Source organism: Eublepharis macularius, chromosome 4 (genome assembly GCF_028583425.1).
Source record: "Eublepharis macularius isolate TG4126 chromosome 4, MPM_Emac_v1.0, whole genome shotgun sequence".
Lineage (NCBI taxonomy): Eukaryota > Metazoa > Chordata > Lepidosauria > Squamata > Eublepharidae > Eublepharis > Eublepharis macularius.
This window is the reverse complement of record NC_072793.1, coordinates 43248206-43265285: the sequence shown is the minus strand read 5'-3', so window position 1 is coordinate 43265285 and position 17080 is coordinate 43248206. Positions and strand designations below refer to the sequence as shown.

General features: G+C 41.1%; 1 protein-coding gene across 1 annotated transcript in view; it reads right to left on the bottom strand.

The window, feature by feature from the left end:
* Nucleotides 1-17080, bottom strand: part of LOC129328250 (protein shisa-6-like) — a 341453-nt gene that overhangs the window by 26190 nt on the left and 298183 nt on the right. The gene's annotated exons all lie outside the window — the stretch shown is intronic.

Below are 17080 nucleotides of genomic sequence, written 5' to 3'. Positions count from 1 at the left end.
AGTGGTGACAGCCACCGCAGGCAACAATTTAAAGTAGCTTTCAGTATGTACATAATACATAGTATGTATCTACAGTTACATACACTGACACAGAACATTGCAAACAATTGATTTAGCAACAAGTTCACCACAAACGTATCCAAATTATAAGGAAAACCCAAGAAAGTGATGGGCACATGAAGATGGCAGCTGCTCTATTCCGAGAAGCTCTACAGTATAGCATGAAGCTAGAATAATCACAAGAAACATTTCTGAAAAAGACAGGTACATTTCCTTTTGGAACTCCCACAAATGGACCGGGAGGAACTATATAAACTATGCAAAGTCTCAGCTCCCACAAAGAACATTAGATGTTGGCAAGACAACCGATTCCTGTATTGTTCAGGTCACACTACTCACTACCAACTAAAATGTTGATGAAAAATAATATGGACAAATTACAGTGGGACATTATTACAGATAGTAGTAGGAGTAGGCTTTAAGTAAACGTCCTTACGTGCAAGAATGCAAGTGGAGTAACCAGAAGTATCCTTTTGTTGCTATACATTGGCAATCAAGCTGTGGCTAAGCACGGGGCTAACCTATTCACTTGGGTGGAATCACCACCATTGGTTGTATTATCTGACTGCATAGCATCATATTCTACTTTTAATCAGGGCTTTTTTTCAGGGGGAATGCCGGGGAACGGAGTTCCGGAACCTCTTGAAAATGGTCACATGGCTGGTGGCCCTGCCCCCTGATCTCCAGACAGAGGGGAGTTTAGATTGCCCTCCATGCCGCTTGGCAGCACAGAGGGCAATCTAAACTCCCCTCTGTCTGGAGATCAGGGGGTGGGGCCACCAGCCATGTGACCATTTTCTCCGAGGGCAACCCACTGAGTTCCACCACCTCTTTTCCCAGAAAAAAAGCCCTGCTTTTAATAGACTTATTTGTGGGTTCCAGAAAGGATTAAATGACCCAAAGGGAAATATTTAAATGCTGGAGAGCTTCATGTGTTAGCACATTTCAGGTGTTATCTGGGACCCGCTGACTAACTATATGTACATTTTTACATGTAAAGTAACTGAGCAAAGGGAAAGGGGACACAAGCTTTTTTTTTTTAAATCTTCAATTCTAAGCCACTACTAAGATAAGCATACGTCCAAATTTTCTAATACCCCTTTCCCCTCTAGTGCATTTTCTAACTATGTAAGAACAAACTTCCTTGCTGTGTCAGAAGGATTTAAACTACATAGATATTTTGGCCGGTAGCATTTAAGTTTCTCCGATTGTGAAAATAGGAACTGAACGTGAGTGTGTGAAATACAAAATTTATTTGAGTTTGAAGTGGGTTCGCATGTTCAATGGAACAGGGAAAGGAGATGGATGAGTAATTTGTCCTTCTTTCATGTCTGGTGTAATATGGGAAGTAGGACTTACAAGTTTTTCCATGGTGATAATTCCAGGTCTCTCTGTGGAGAATGACCATTAGTCCCATGACTCAAGTTCTCACAGAAAAGGTAGTACTTCAGGGCACTCATATACCTTCTTTTGCTGTTTCTTTCAACCCGGGTACTGGCAGGGCATTCCTAAGCAGAGTTCTGAAGCGAATGGGCTTATAAGGGTATAACTCTGCTTAGAATTGCACTGCCAGTCTCAAAGCAGAATCACTTTCATCAGGTGTCACTTGCTTCTACATCGCCATTGTACATTTTGGAATTGTAGTGTCTGACCAGTAGCACGATATAGGGCTGTAGGGTACTGATGAAGACAGATAGTAGCTTGTATCCAAGCCAATCACGCAATTAAAAAAACTGAATGTCTTTTAACTTTCCTTAAAGTTTTCTGCTGATTTCTCCCTTTTGCTGCAGCATACCCACTATGCTCCTTGAAAATTTGTTTCAAGGGAGCAGTTGACGCATTTGAAATCACTTAGTGAGTGTGTCTGGTGTGTGTGTGTGTGTCTACACTCTTAAGGAGGAGCAGGATCAACAGAAACCGCTACCCCCTCTTACATGCCCTTAATATGTTTTCTTAATGTGACTGGGTACATGCCAGCATGCTTTATGAAGATACAATGTTTATTTTTGACAAAAGGATCCATTCTATGCTTCTTAAGAACATGGCCATATGATACCTCTGACTATTCAAATCCCAAATCTCAATCTCAAAATAGCTCTGTTTAAATATGAAGATACACAGGGCGGCTTACGCCAATACAGCTAGTCACCCTGTTGGACAAGTGGGGCCACTGATGTCCTAAGGTTTTGGGGTGCATGGGGAACAAGTTTGCCAACCTTCAGGTGGGAACTGGAGATCTGAAATTACAACTAACCTCCATATAACAGAGATCAGTTCCCCTGGAGAAAATGGCTTTGCTGGAGGGTAGACTGTATGTCATTATACTCTGTTGAGGCCCCTCTCCTCCCCAAATCCTCCCCTTCCTAGGCTCTATCCCCCAAATCTCCAGGGATTTTCCAACCTGACGTTAGCAATCCTAGAGGGGAAAGAAAACAAGTGTGAAGGCTGAATGGACAGACAGGACTCCTTCCCTATCATCTGCTTCTTGCCTTGGGTGAGTCAAGTCTATCCCGCTATGCTACCTGCCATTTGTAATAACTCCATAATATAAGATGACTATTACATTATACAAGGCTGTTGTAGCTGCTTCTGGTTGCCAAAAGGGTTCTGAATATGTTGCACACCTAGTTTTAATTTGTGCCATATGGTAGTTTTATATGATGTTACTGTGTACTCTTTGGCAATTCTGACTGCAGCCAACATATAATACCCACCTACCCTGCTGTAGCAGAGTGATATTTTGGGTCTACATGCAAGGCTAGTCCAGTGTCTCTTGTAGAGCAGCCATTTTGCCTCATCTCTTACATTTGCTGGCTGCAGCAGATGTTCTACACACTGGCCACTTTAATAACTGAGAATACAAGAAAAGTGTAATTTTTAATGTGAAGGACCAAATGAGTTTGCTATTCTTACGCTAATAGAAAAAAGATTAACTGTGTCTACATCTTCAGAGTCACCCTGGAGGTCATCCATTCCAACCCCTCCCAATTCTAACTCACTAAATCACATTTGTTTAAAGTGTCTTTTTCTGGAGGCATCCTTTAAATGAGCAGACTATAAAGCCATTTCCACACTGCTGCAATCTCTGCATTGCTGACCTCGATGCAGCACTTTTTGCAAGCGGCACTAAAGAGTGCTAATAGTAATAACATACTTTTAAAAAATGGTGGCAGGCCCTTCTGTGCCTTCTTGGGCTTAATGAGGTAATTTTGCTAATGGCGGCATGCTGGCCAGAAGCCGGCCAGGGAGAGAGAAGGCAGACCTATGGATGATATGCTGAGCTCACATCTATCTGCTGGGAAACTCCATTGGGGAAATAAAAGATTAATAGGGCTCTTGGTTTTCCAACAATAACAATAAGAATTCTCTGGGTGCAGCTAGAGGAGGCAGCAAATAACAATATGAAGAGAGGAAAGGAGAGAGAAAGAAGGAAAGACAGAGGAAATCAGCCATCAAGATACTGCCTGCCGCAGAATGCAGAGATGAGCACTGAACAGCCAATGCTATGAACCACTTCTAAAGTAAACATCCCAGAAGCCGAGCAGACAGATTCACTTGGTTGCTTTCAAAGAGCCTTTATATCTCTACAGAGTAAAAGATCTCTGCAATCAAAATGGTATGACGTAAAGCAGTTCAACATGTTGCATTATGGCCCTTTCTTCCCTATACCTTTCTGTGGTGTCAACAATCGCCTTGACGTTTTTACATGATGATATTTAGTATATCTGAGATCCTTACATCTTTTCTCTTCCTTTCTGTTTGGATAGTTACAGATAATGGCACTGCATTAAAAATGTACTGGCAATGACAGCTTCCTCATACTGTCAAGGACACTGAAACTATTCTGTTCTGGTTGATATACTGAATCCGCTCAGGTTTGTTTACAAAGGCAGGGAAGCTCTCCTCTTTAACATAGCCCATCCATTATCTTTGCTTTTCAACTATTTTATAGAAAAACCAATATAAAACATTAGGCCAAATTCCAGCCATAACAAAAAAGAAATATAAGAACATGAGAAGGACTCCGCTCTATCAGATCAGTGGTCTATCTAGTCCAACATTGTGTTTCATGCAGCAACCAGCCAGTTGCCCTGGGGGACTAGCAAACAGGGCACAGGAGCCAAAACCTTCCTTTGCTTCATTTTGGTTTGGTGATTCTCTGGTGTGATGTTGGTCCTCATAGGGAACAATGGAGAGTGGCTGGTCAACATGCTCAAGGGGTGCTGGGTTTTTTTGGGGGGGGCTACAGTTTGGTGTTTACATTGTAATTGGGAGTGTGCTTGTGGCCATGGCAGCCATGATCCATATGTTTCTGCAGTGGGAGTCAGTTTTTCCCCACAATAGAAGCAAATGGGGTGGCTGGGGGCACCTTCTTTGTGGGGCCATAAAATGCAGTAGATTGATAGTCTACTGCAAGGCATCTGATTGGGCAGCATGAGCTGGAAAGAGGAGGGTCTGTTTTCAGCCCTAGCAGAGTGGAATCCAGTGTGAAGAGTTGGGAAACGGAGTCCTAACGGAGAACAATTATAACACCAGCAGGAGAACTGGGGAAAGTTGGCAAGGAGGTTTGGGAAGTAGGTGCACACCCTAAAATGGGTAAAAGAAAGGGATAGATCTTCTAAGGAGAGGCAATTTCTCCTACATAGTCAAACAGGGAGGTAGCTCTGGAGAGTGACGAGATCCCTGATCGGTATGATTGGAAACTGCCTGTGGAGACCTTCAGTTAACAACTGAAGGAAAACATTGGTGTTTGAAGAGAAGCTGATTGGGGCACTAGAATGTGGATACCAGCATTCCAATCTCCAGAAGAGAAAGATAATACTAAAAGAAAGTATACTAGAGTGCTTGGGGAAGAACAAGGAAACCAAAACCTCAAAACATAAGCCTTTAAGTATCTGTGAATAGCATAAGAACTGAAGTCTGGGCATGTTCTGATTTTACCTCAGTTACCTCAGAAATTTTCAGCCCCTGATTTTACCTAACCTTTCCCTGCTAAAGTAAATAAACAAGCTAGTTATTTTTGGAATTTTAAAAATACCTCTGGTGCCGTTTCTATTGTTTAAGGATGTGGAAACTTCATACGTTGGTTCAGTATTTTAATCTGTGGGAACAAATTGTTTCCCATGCCAATAAAAACTCTTAATATAATATCTTTCCATGCCATGCTGTAGTAAATGTCTTGGGAGCATGTCCCATTAAATAGTCTTTAGTGGAATTCTCAGTAGATCTGCTTAGGATGGCACTGTAAGTCTTTTTATTTATTTTTCTTGAGAGCAATATATTTGTCAGCCTGGGTCCCACAAAGAACAGGATCTTTCAGAGGGCAGAACCCTTTAAAAAAGCATTGCATAATTTGAGAATGGTTTGGGACACAAAGCATTTATAAGAGGACACTTTATACGTCATAATTCAGAATTAAAGAGGAAGGAGCAGGAAAAAATTGTGCCAGGGAATGTTAAGGTGCAGCAAGAGATAAAATGTATGAAACAACAGCTATCAGTGCTAACAGTAAGAGACTTGGAGAATTATGTTAAACAGAGAAACTTCATATTAGCCAATAAACCGGGAAGATGGTCAGCTTACAAATTGAGAAAAGAGAGAGAGAGAGAAGAAAATGATTTTAAAATTGCAAGATGGGAATACTATGCTAACGGATAATGGGGCCATCCAAGAGACTCTTTTAAAATATTATTCAAACTTTTACTGAAGACATGATATTTCTTCAAAGAAAATGAAGGATTATCTTATAAAACAGAACATACCTAAAATTACAGAAGAACAGTATCAGGTGATGAATGGCCCTATAACGATTCAAGAGTTGGTGGAAGTAATTAAAAGGACAAAAATGGGGAAGACACCAGGCCCAGACAGACTATCTAGTTGGTATTATAAATGCTTTGAAGATGAGATTTTAGTACCCTTGCAAGATATAATTAATTCAATTTTATCGGGAGGCAAGATGCTGGAGACTTGGAAAGATGCTAACATTACACTGATACTTAAAAAAGGGCAAGATTTGACATTAGCAAAAAACTACAGACCTATATCACTGCTGAATAATGATTATAAATTATTTACTTCGATTTTAGCAGAAAGACTTAAGTATGTTCTTAAACAAATTATCCACAAGGATCAAAGAAGTTTCTAATCCAAAAGACAATTGAAAGATAATGTTAGAACTGCGTTAGACATAGTGAAATACTTGGATAAACACAGTGAAAAACAAGCGGCTCTAATTTTTTGGGATGCTGAAAAGGCCTTTGACAACTTGAACTGGGTTTTTTTGTTTGAAGTCTTAGAAAAGATGAATTTTGGGGAGAACTTTGGGAAGAACTTTATAAAATGGGTGAAATTGATTTATACTTGCCAAAATCATAGTTAATGGAGAACTAACTAAACCATGTGAGATACAGAAAAGAACACATCAAGGATGTCCGTTGTCACTGCTCCTTTTTATTTTGGTGTTAGAGGTTCTGAATAGAGACTTTAGACGAGAGGAAAAGATGAAGGGGGTTAAAATAAAAAAAGAGTCATATAAATTAAGAGCCTTCACAGACGACTTAGTTTTGATTCTGGAAGACCTGTTGGATGGAACTGAAATATTGATGGAGAAGTTGAGAGAGTTTGGTACTCCGGCAGGCTTTAAAATAAATGAACAGAAAACAAAAATGTTGACAGAAAACATGGACATTAAAAATCAGGAAGAATTGATGAAAATAACAGGTTTTAAGGTTGAAAAGAAGGTAAAATATTTAGGTATCACGCTGACGGGGATGAACTGTATGCTATTTCAAAATAATTAGGTTAAGACATGGAATGGAATTAAAAAAGATATGTTAAGATGGGATGGAGTACAGTTGTCCTTGTTGGGGAGAATATCAGTTATTAAGATGAATGTTTTACCTAGAATGTTATTCTTCTTTCAGACGATACCTGTGTTAACTTCAGATGTACCATTTAAGCAGAGGCAAAAAGATATTTCAACATTCATATGGCAAGGGAAAAAACCAAGGGTTAAATATAAAACTTTACAGGATGTGAAGGAGAGAGGTGGACTTGGTTTACCAGACTTGAGAGTGTATTATGCATCTGCATGTCCAATGTTGATGAAGGAATGGATGCTTTTGAGAAATGAGAGACTCCTGACACTGGAAGTTCATGACCTGAAATTTGGATGGCATGCCTATTTGTGGTATGAAAAAGTAAAGGTCAATGCAGACTTTAAAAATCATTATATCAGGAGAGCCATTTTAAGAATCTGGAATAAATATAAACTGAGACTAACACAGAAGACACCACTTTGGATTTCAGTGCAGGAAGCGTTTTACAAAAGAGAGATGATCTTCAAACAGGAATGGCTGCCTTATGGAGATTTACTAGAATTCTCACAGGGAGATTGCAAATTGAAGAAAAGGGAGGATTAAATAACTAAAGGTTATAAATGTCAATGGTTTTCATATGCTCAACTTTTAGAAACATTCAAATTAGATAAAAAACTGTGGGGTTTTGAAAATGATAAGACTGAGTTTGAAAAAGAGCTTTGTTCAAATGATGAACATGTTATTTCTAAAATGTATAAGCTGTTACTGAAATTTGAAACAGAAGAAGAATCTGTGAAAGATGGTATGGTAAAACGGGCTAAAAAATTTGGGTAAATATAATGATGGATCAATGGGAAAATGTCTGGATAAAGGGGTTTAAATTTACTTTGAGTGTTAGATTTAAAGAAAATGTTTATAAAATGATGTATTGGTGGTATATATCTCCGAGTCCTGACAACTTAGCTAAAATGAGTAAAGGTATGTCAAATAAATATTGGAAATGTAAGAAACAAGAAGGAACATTCTATCAATGTCCAATACCCACCAAATTTGCAGGGGACATACTCCTCACGTTCCTCTGAAGACCCTCCAAGTTTCAGAGAGATTGGACCCTAGGAAAGCCATGATCCATGGGTCTCCCCCTTTAATGTCACTTTCTCTTCACAGCGGCAAAAACTGGACTGTCTGCTGGCAGCTACTTTGAGGGGTTACAAACTGACCTTCCCAATGTCCAATACCCACCAAAGTTGCAGAGGACATAGTCCTCACTGTCCTCTGAAGACCCTCCAAGTTTCAGAGAGATTGGCCCCTGGGAAAGCTACTTTGAGGGGTCACAAGCCAGAAGGAAAACCAGAAGGAGTTCAGACAGAGTTCAGACAGTCCATGCCCATGTTGCCAGGGGAATTGATTGAAAGGTACCAGACTGTCTGGCTTTACAAAGGGATGACAAACGCCACGAAGAGGGCTTGGAATGAACACATATTTGCCAGGAACGGGGCCTCACAAACAGCTTGCTTGCGAACAGCTAATTAGGCTGTTGGTGGCTTTTTTTTGTGTTCGTATTGCTGTTTATGCCCACCTCTAGTGAGAAGTCGTTTAAGGTTGGGGGGCTGTCTGTAGGCAAGGAGAGGTCTTCCACCCAGGGCTTGTGAGAGAGAGAGGCATCGTTTTCCAGGATGGGCTGTAGATCACTGATTATACGTTGGATGGGTTTGAGCTGGGAACTATAGGTGACAACCAGTGGTGTTCTGTTGTTAGTTCCTTTAAGGTTGGTCCTGGAGCAGGCTGTTTCTGGGTATTAGTCTGGCCCTGTCGATTTGTTTCCTCACCTCATTTGGTGGGTACTGTAGTCCAAAAAATGCTTGTTGTAAATCTCTTAAGTGGAAGTCCCAATTCAGAGCATTGGAGCAGATATGACTGTAATGAACAGATGGTTGTAGAAAGCCTCGTTCGTTGCTGTTCGTTGCTGTTAGACAGTCTGGCATCTGCAATCAATTCTCTTGGCAACTTAGGCAGGGATTGTCTGAACTCTGTCTGAACTCCTACTGTTGCCCTGGAAACCCCAATCTAAGCCCAATTTAGCTTGATAGGCAGGTCTTCCTTTCAAGTGTGGAGCTCCAAATTTGTTACAACACGGGAGCAAAGAGCAGGGGGGAGGGGAGCTCCCAGCTCTGACTTTGCAGACAGTGGAGAGACAGTTGCTGTTGGCATTTTGATAGAGAGTGCATTGGAGCTGGAATTTTCTTTCTGTGTGGTGGGATAGGGATCTACCCCTTCAAGTTCCAGGGCTGCTGCCAGGCTCTGGGCCAAGCTATTATTTATTATTGGTACCTTTCCTGCTGCCTGCTCAGGTAAGGTTTTTGAGAGTGGTGTGGTAGGTATCTACCCCTTGAAGTTCCAGGGCTGCTGCCAGGCTCTGGGGCCAAGCTATTATTTATTATTGGTAACTTTCCTAGTGCCTGCTCAGGTCAGGTTTCTGGGAGTGGTGCAGTAGGGATCTTGACTTGGATGATGGCTGGAGGAGAGCCTGCTGGCCCCCACAAACAGCCAACCACGAACATGTCTGTGAACAGGGCCATGTTTGTGGTTATTCGTGAGTCCCTGTTCGTGGATGGCAATGAACAACGAACATCATGTTCATTTTTTTTCAGTTTGTGCCCATCTCTAGTCATGACATCACTTCTAGGTTTTCGCTGGAAGTGGCATTGTGACACACACAATGATATTGCACCCCTATTTCCTTCCCACCATTTGGAGGAAAGCAGCAAGAGAACCACAGTGAAAAGGGAAGAATGCCTGCTGAAACCAGGTAAGTGACAACCCCTAGGAAGAAATTATTTTAGTGGGATATTAACATGGGATTGTTCCAAGTTGAAAAATGCAAAAGCACTGCTCCCAGATAGTCTATGACACAGGATACTGTAACAGTATGATAATATAAACAAATGCTAGGTATTCCACTTGACCTCTTCCCCATCTTTCTTTTGGTAGATTGTAAATTTATCCTCACCTTTTCACCCACCTAGACGAAATCAGAGATGACCTTTTGCCAATCCCCTCCCCCAGTCATTAATTTAGGAACATTACAGAACAAACATTCGTATTTGGAAAGATAATCTTGATAGCATTTATACCACCCGGATAAGATAATTTCACAGACCACATATTATTTCATTAATCTTCTTCCTTCATAGCTCAAAGTTATTTTATACAAATCTATATTATTTTTCATAATCTATATCCCTAGATACTTTACTATGTTTCATATGAGCTTATTAAGAAGTTTCTCCTTACTTAACTGAGATCTACTTATATTAGTTCCAATAACCTCAGTTTTTTTTCTATATTTACTTTATACCCAGAGATTGGACCATCATTTTCAGTGATTTTGTGTAATTTAATAGCTGACTACTTCATATTGGTTATGTATATTATGATGTTGTCTGCATATACACTGATTTTAAAACAATTTCCAGATTTAATACCACAAATTCCTCTTCCCTGTCTAATAGGTAAGACAAGGAGGTCTAACAACATAGCATATAATAGAGCTGATAATGGGATAATGGGCAAGTAGCTCTATATTTATTAATAGGGTCGGAAAGAGTGTCCCTGCCACTATCGTTAATCACTGTATACTTGCTGTAAACAATGTAATCCATCTGAAGTACCAAATAACACAACTCTACCACTGTAAAAGAGGTGGGGGAAAAGCCGCTGCCTGAGAAGGAAGATTATGAGAGAGGAGAGAAAAGGTGTGCAAGTGTAACTAATGCTTCTGTGAAAGGAAGGAAGCCATTACACAGGAAGCCTCAAGTCTCTGGTATGCCCATGCAGCTGATGCTTCCTATTAGCCGTTTGCTGCTTTCATGGTGCTGAACAAGAGTTGGTTAAGCTAGCCCTGAATTCACCTGGTTTCTCTGCATGTCTTGCCAATCCTCCACTCTCACATGGCTACATGACATCCAGACTCTGCCCTCCACTTACTCCTCTTTCCCAGTCAACCTCCAGCTCCTCCTCTATGGCTCAACACCAGCCACTTTAGGTTTATGAAGATAGCCTGAGATTTAATTTACATGACAGAAAAAAATATTTAGAATGGGACAGTTTCCACCATCCATTTCCTGCTACCTGTCATCAATCACCGAGATCCCATTCTTTTGTGTGCTGAGTTCTTCTCTGCTAAGCATCTGTGTAACTGCCATCCCCATTTAAATAGCTTACCTGGGTCCTGAAAGCCACCAAAGCCCCTCTGACTTCAACAGAAAATGGAGGTGCCCAGCATCTCTGAGGATGAAGTAGGTGGAAGCTGAAGGGCCCCAGTGCCTTGCAGCATGAGACCTTTAATTAAGTGGCTCAGATCAGAGCATTTTAGCAAACATTGAGGGATCTGAAGATGCTGGGCAGCCTTTCATCCCACTCTTGACAGAAGAAGATCTTTTAAGATGCTGAGGTATTGATCTGAACTTTGAAAGCGGCCCTTCTTCTTCAAGGTTGGGACTGACAGTTCTAATTTGAAACATAAATCACTCACCGAGCCTCTCCTTCCCAGGTTGTGGACTCCTGGGAACTGATGAGGAAAACATTAAATAGTCCCCAAAGGGTTCTCGTTTGAAAGATAATATTCCCTAGAAAACATCCTTCTCTTTTCACCAAGTTAGTTTCCAGCCTGCCTTTCGAGACTTTCTTTGTGCCTCGGCGTTCTCTGGAGCACACTTTTTCCCAGACTCAGTGCTTTCCTCCATGTTGATAGTTAAGCTAAACTGAAATAGATTTATTTTGATCCATAACAGAAAAAATAGCAATTGTCAGAGTCTTCAGAAGAAGGGGCTGTATATTTTGTGATCTGTCTTGGCTAATAAAGCCGACTAAAATGGAAAGCTAGAATATTTGCAGTTGTCAAATAAGCCACAGATAAATGATGTGTCTGAAGCCCAAATGGTATTTTCGGTTGTTTTTTATGGCTTGTGAACAAGGGAAATTAATTACCTGGGAAAATAAGGAAGTAGTTCTAAGCAAATAACATCCATTCTGTAACAAATTTCACTTTCCTCTCTCTCTCTCTTTTTTTTATGATGCTCTCCCTGCAACCCCCACGCTTACTCGCCATCCTTCTTTCATCACCGAGAAAGCAGTTGCTGAAACAACAAAATAATGGTCTGATACCTTCACGAACGATCAAGGGCCTTCATGTACTTGCTATTCTGTAGCATGGAACAGGAAGAAAACTGTGCTCCAAAAGACAGGCTGGAAACTTGATCCAAGAAAAAGCCCCAATAAGACTGTATTTAATACTAATAAGCACCCTGTTTGAGCAGAGAATACAGGGAAGAGGACTGAATTAAGTCTTCTCCCTCCCGGAACAGGTGACAACATTATTGAACCCCAAATCCTGGTCCAGAAAAGGAGATCTGCATGTGGAAGAAGACTTGCAAACATGTGGATGATGTGGAGGCAAACATTCACTTGGATGTGCATTAGCATTTGACGACAATGTACCCCCCAGTGAGTGCATGCATGAGTATTCCCGAAATCTGGTGAATGCGTGCAAAACTGTTCAGGGACTTTGGTGAAATAGACAAACATCTAATGGTGTACACGTGTAAATACACTTTTCCCTACGAACGAGTAATATCTGATTGGGTGTATCTTAGGATATGAACGGGATGACTAGTTCTTATTTGGAACCACTAGTTTTTATAAGTAGTGCATGACTAGTTGGGGCCAAACTAATTTGGGATGCATGCATAGTCCCCTCCTTCAAACCTGCTTTTTCTCTTATTAGATTAGACTACACATGTGGGGAAGACCATCCTGAGGATGAATCAAATACAAGTTATTTCCCTAATATCAGAAAAATGAGATATACAGGAAATGTAATATAGAATTAATCACACTCACACATACACACATATACAATACATGTGATACTATAATTTTAAATACTCATCAGATAATACTATTTACATTAGCATTTTCTTGACATGAAGGACACAGGACAATTTTAATAAATTATTTGCTTTTAGGAAAACAATGTATTTAGACATCTACACCAGCAGATGCTACATTTTCCTGAACAGTTCTGTATACAGTTGTCACATGTGCACATTCTTTCCTACATAGCACTAATATCCATGGCGAATGTGGCTTGCAAAGCAGGACGCTGACACCTCACCTAAATATACTGTGTGGTCCTACTTGCTTCAGCAGCTATGTAAATTGTGCTCCTAATTTTTCATTGATTCTCCAGATAGTGCATAAAGCTGCATTACATATACTTGTGCCCAAAAGGATGAGGCTGCTGAATAATGAAGTTTTCTGCTTCACTGTGTTGTCAATTTGCATGTATGAGACAGGAGACTGATGCAAAGCAAAATTTGCAAGAGTCATCAACCAAGGAGGCATTTTCTTGGGTCTCATCTTTTAGGTCATCTAGTGTTCTAACAGTCTTTAATGTGCCTAATGCCCTGTGCAGGCAAATGATAAATCCTCATAAATTAAGGTTGCCAAGGTTCAGTTCAAGAAAAGTCACCAATTGTCGCACTGAAGGTAGAAAACTGCTGGGTTCAGTTTTTCTAATCACAGTGCTATTGTGGAACAAGTTGTACCTTTCAAAAGGGACAGAATCCCCTTAAGGCTTAAGGGGCTAAACCCCTTAAGGCTTAAACCCTATGCACACTGGGCTTCTCTCCCACTATCCAGACCCAACTGAAACATCATATGAAAATAAATCACATAGTGATTTTATCAGGAGCAGGCTAATACTTTGCTTCCTCTGTATATACCGTACAACCCCCTGCCATATATCATATGGCATATAAGAGAAAAGCGGACTATAAATGAGATACATAAATAAATATTTATAGCCCACCTTTCCTCCAAGTAGTTCAGGACTGTGTACATGCTTCCTTCAGGGTATATCTTTACAATATCTACCTACTTGTAAACTAGGTTAGGCTTGAGAGACAATGACTGACTGAAGGTTACATTTCCCCTTTGCCTTTTCTCCAAATAAAGGAGCTGCTGATAGAGTTGCCAACTGTCTGGAGGGGGAAAAAAAGCCCTGTTCTTTTAACAGAGGCTTAATGAGGTGCAATTTACCAGGTGATGTTACTTAGAGCTATGAAAAGTTAAGGGGATAGGACTTTTTTCCTCCTAGCTGCTGGATCTATAGCTGCATACCAGTGATGCCTCACTAGACGCCCACGGTGACCAGGGCCCCTGGAATTTTATCCGCCCTGAGCCGGCTGGAAATGTGGGGAGGGCGGAATATAAATCTAAAGTAAATTAAAAAATAAATACATATTTCAGTAATCCCCCCCCCACATGCACCCAGAAGCCTTGATTGTATATGGCAACACATTTTGTGCACGATAGCAGCTGGCCTTGAGAGCTGGCAGGTTTTTTTTAAAACACTTTTTATTTCTAACTTTAACTTTTTTAAACAATCAATATAATAAAACAGGATAAACAGACAACATTCAAACAATAAAACATCTAACTAAATGACAAGTATTGTATGGAAGTTAGTAGAATACAAAAGTCCATATACTTCTTTGCTAAGACGGTCTCTGATGATTTGTGGTTTGAAATATAGTCTAAATACAGGAACCACTTCTCTAAAATGCTGGATTGGAAAGATGGATTGTTGTTTATTATTAATTGGTCTGATATTTTGTCCATCACCATCATATACCAGATTTTGTTCTTCCATTGTATGATGATTGGTACTTTGTTCGATTTCCACTACTGTGCTATTAACAGGAGTGCTATCAGTTCTTTTCAAATAGAAAGCATTGTGTTATTATTCCAGAAGTTTAGCAGTATCACTTCAGGTTTAGGTGGAATAGTATTACCAATTATAAACTCTATCATTTCTATGGCTGGCAGTTTTCACTATGCTACCCACTATGCTTTTTTGGGTGATAGTATTCACTGGTACCAAGTACCTGCACCTTTTTCAAGGGTCTCCCAAGTCCTGATCATGTACTGGCCCAACCTGCTTAGCCAGAAAAAGAGAGAGTGGACCTTCCGGAATGGCCTACTGGGGATCTACAGAGGGAGGGGGGAATTGGTGGAAATTGGTGCAGAGCAGACTTATCTATGAGTACTGGAACTTTTTTAAAAATGAAAAAAAAAACCCTGGTGCTACCACAGACCACAATCAAGTCAAAACAGGTTTGCAATGGCATAGCAAATCATCACATCACATGAATATGAATGGTTTGCTGTATGGAACAACTCCAAGTGTTCCATGTTTAAAGTGGCTGCTAGACATGGGCACGAACCACAAAAAACCCGAACCATGCGGTTCGTGGTTCGTGGTGTTTTCACGAACAAGGAACCACGAAACCCCACGAAGTGGGGCAAGTTCATGAACCAGTTCATGGTTTGTGGTTCGTGGGGTTTAAATGCCCCTTTCTGGCCACTTATCAGCAGCAGGGAAAGGGGCATGGTTCATGGTTCACAGTTCATGGCTCATGAAATATGATGAACCACAAACCGCATGGTTCATTTTTTTTTCTGGTTCGTGCCCATCTCTATTCCCAATAAGGTGACTTTACAGACTGTTCGCTTAGGGCCATATCAGACACCTACAATTGGATAGCCTGTGGGTTTTAAAAATACTAATAGCAATTACAGGAGGCCTAATCCAAATGAAGGCTATTGAGGACGTGTGTCTTTTGTCTTGTGCTTTTTGTCTATGTCAGGCATTCCACAGAGTCTCTCTCTCTCTGTGAGATATGGCCCTGATCTGAACCAGACTTTCCTGCAGCTGCTTCCAGCATTTTAAACCAGCTGTTGGAGACCCTGATCACAGCCCAAGGTTGGCTCAAGATATTTTGCTGCCTGTTGCAGACTGCACCCAAGCATCTTTGGAGATTGCTCTTGAACTTGGGTGGCTGTCATGTGTAGCTGGGAAGTAAGGACAAGCATGAGCCATAACTGGTGCCTCTTCTCCAGTGCCAACAACTGGAGAAAGCAAAAGCCTTGGCTGATTGTAGCATCATCTCTGTAGCCAAGAGTGGCTTTCAGGCAAAAGATGTTGGATGAATCTGATGAAAAATACTATAATCCTAGGTTATTTAAACAAACAAAGAGAGAAATGTGCACAATTGCTGACCTTTGAATGAACCTTGGTAACTGCCCTTAACAGCAGTTTGTTCCGCATTATTAGTACATGATAATGCTGCTCTCTTCCTGCTGTGAAAAGCTTAACCTGCTGGTTTTTGAAGACTAAGCTTTTAAAGGCCAAAGGGCGGATTAGACAGGTCATTGACCTGGTCAGGTCCTCTCTTTAGAAATGAAATGGATGGAACCAGTCACATATCAAGGTCGTCCTTCTGGCCTCTCCCAGTTAGTAATTGGGGTTACTTTTTTTTCTCAGTAGGTGAACCACTGAACCACAGAGCCTATTTGACATTGCAAATTTTGCAGGGGAATCATGGGACTAACATACTGCCAAATGATTTGCTTGGTAAACTGTTAAAGGCAGGGAAATCTTATAAGGGCTAAGTGGGTGAGGCACTGATGATGAGAGACATGAAATGACAGCACCAAATCTACAGAGAACTAAGTTTATCATAAATAAGCATAATATCTGCAGCAGCAATTTAGAGATGGAAGAAGCTATCTAGGGAATGTGTGTGTGAAGTCTTACTTTGGAGTTAAAGTTAAAGGGAATGTGTGTGTGAAGTCTTACTTTGGAGTTAAAGTTTGGAGTCAAACTTGTGTGCTGAGGGGAAAGTCTTTTATTTTTAGAATTTGGGCAAGAATTAAGATGATTCAGGGTATATTTCTTAAAACAGACGGATGAGTTAGACCAGTGACTTTTAAACTTTAATAGTATTTATTTAAAGCATCCAGGGGCGGCACTAGGGTTTCCGGTGCTTGTGGATGGGCGCGCGCATGTGCGCCCACACACCACACTGCGTGATGACATCACGTGTAACATTATCATGCAGCGAGCCAGCTCCATTGCTGCGGCGGGTGGCTGGGATGGAGCACAGGTGGCCTCCCAGCTCTCCCACTCGGTTGCCCTGCGCCACCCCAGATGCCTGCCATGCCTGGCCCATGGCTTCTGCGCCTGGCTGGGGGCATGTGCTGGTGGCGGCAGCAGTGCAGGGCGGGAGGGCTGGGAGGCTGCAGCAACTGTGGCTTCCCATCCCTCCCGCTCAGCCCCCACCGCCTCCTCCAGT